The sequence below is a fragment of the Mustela putorius genome, unplaced genomic scaffold, assembly GCF_011764305.1.
Source record: "Mustela putorius furo isolate JIRA1106 unplaced genomic scaffold, ASM1176430v1.1 tig00000508_pilon_pilon_pilon, whole genome shotgun sequence".
Classification (NCBI taxonomy): Eukaryota; Metazoa; Chordata; class Mammalia; order Carnivora; family Mustelidae; genus Mustela; species Mustela putorius.
This window is the reverse complement of record NW_025421402.1, coordinates 1,231,756-1,233,917: the sequence shown is the minus strand read 5'-3', so window position 1 is coordinate 1,233,917 and position 2,162 is coordinate 1,231,756.

The window sequence follows — 2,162 nt, the reverse complement described above, 5'->3', positions numbered from 1 at the left end:
CAGAGAGGAAAATTAGAAGCAGATAATAGCTCTCTTGGGTGACTAGTATTGAACATTACATATTTCCTTGTCAGAACAATTAGAAAGGGAGGAAAAAACCTCAGTAGATGCCTAAAAATGTACTAGGGAGTTAGGTGGGCAATTTCACTGTAGAAGTTCAAGCCCGTGGATGTCACAGGAGTCACTGTGGCTTTAGTTGCCAATGTATTGCTCCCACTCCAGAGCACCCCGGAGCTTGTGTTTTCTTGGTAATCCGGAATGCTCCTTTGGTCAGGTGGTGAGGAGCTACCAGTGTGAATACGGTCAAGAGCAGCCATTGTGTTTTGTCTCCCCCGCAGCCCCCACCCCCACCACCTCACCTCCCTTGTCCCCGCCCCAACAGTGGGGGGTTGGTGTGTCATCAGAGGAGTCTAGCATGATTCACTCGGCTGAGTCAGGGTCAGGCGCCAGGGATCTTAAAAATAGATGTGCTGGAGAACAGATTTAGTTTGATTTCATGAAACATGCCATCTTACAGGCAACAGTAAACCCTGCCGGAAACGTCAGTATTTTAAGACTCCTTGGAGAAAATTCACCTTCAGGCTCCCATTCAGCGGAAACCTACGAAAAAGAAAGAATAAACGAACTCCCTTTAAGTTCCCTCTGATTTTTATAAAGACGCTCCAGTGAGGGCATGAACTAGTTATAAAAGTAAAGCTTAAAGTTCTTTATTCCATTGTGAAGAGCCTTTAAAAGGACAGCATAAGAGAGAGGTCTCTCTTGTGCAGGAAATGCAGTGTTTATCATTTCAAAAGGACTGCCTTGGAGTTTTATTAGTTTGGGTGGATGGACTGATTGTTGTAACAAACAACCCTCCTATTGAGGGGTTTAACACAATAACGCTTTATTTCTCACCCATGTCACCACTGAATGAGGGTCAGTGGGGCCCGGGGACTCTGCCCCAGGCATTACTTCCGGGATGTGAGCTGCCTGCACCTTGCGGTTCCCCCCTCCCCTCACCCCCCCCCCCCCCCCCCCCCCCCCCCCCCCCCCCCCCCCCCCCCCCCCCCCCCCCCCCCCCCCCTTTAGGTTAGTGGAGTCCCTTCCTTCCAGCTGGCACGTGGGAAAAGGAAAGGAGGGTCCCATTTCGGCAGTTTTCACAAGCCAGGCCTGGGCACTATACTTCCAGTGGCCATCCTTCTGTGCCATGGCCAGACCTCATTGCAGAGATGATTGGAAAGTGCTGCCTAATAGCACGTCTGGTTAGCAGAGAGGAGGAGCAGAGGCGCTGGGGAGTGCTAGTGGCTTCTGCCACAGGACTCCTTTATTCATTCACGGTATTTATTGAGTTCCTATAGCATGCCAGGCATTGTCTGGAGCTAAGGCAGCAGTCTGCAGGGTTGCACAGGTGCCTGGCCTCAGGAGAATGTCGTGGGTTCTGAATCCTCATCAACTGTGTGAGTTTCAGCTGTTTGAGCTGCCGGGTGGGGAGGAATGGAGCTTGTAGTGCTGTTTGAGGACTGTTGAGGTAACCAGGGAAAGCCCCCTACCTCGCTTTGCATCATGTAGTGAAGGACCTGTTTATGCGTTTATATGTCATTTGTCTTTAACATTGATTGTTAGCTCCGTGTTAAGGCACAGAATTGGCACAATATGCACTTCCCTCTCAAATCTCAATATTGTGGATTTGTTTTCAATGTATATCAACGTTTTTCAACATTTACAAATTAAATGGCTGGATTTTCTATCTACCCAAACATGATTTATCAAACAAAACAACCCCAAAACAAGAACCCTACTTAATCCTTCAACCCAAAGAGATTATGAGTTTTATTACGGCCCATTTGTACTCTTACTACTGAGGAAATAAAAACACACATTAGAAAATCCAGACACCATGGTCAGTATAAATCGTGGGAGAACTGCAGTGTTCACATTGGCCACTAGATGGCAATGTCTCACAGAATATAGTGATCGCTCCCTGGGGCTGGTGGGTCTACTTTGCTCTTGGGACTTTCAAGTCCTAACTTCAAAATGAACTAAAGAGAACTGAAAGGAGCAGTAAAACATGTCAAAAACGTTTTTGTTCTTAATATTGTGAAAATAAATATCTCAAGCACTCTCAAGAAGTTCTCTTGTGACATTTCCTATTTTTTTATACCTAGAGGCCAACAGAAATAATA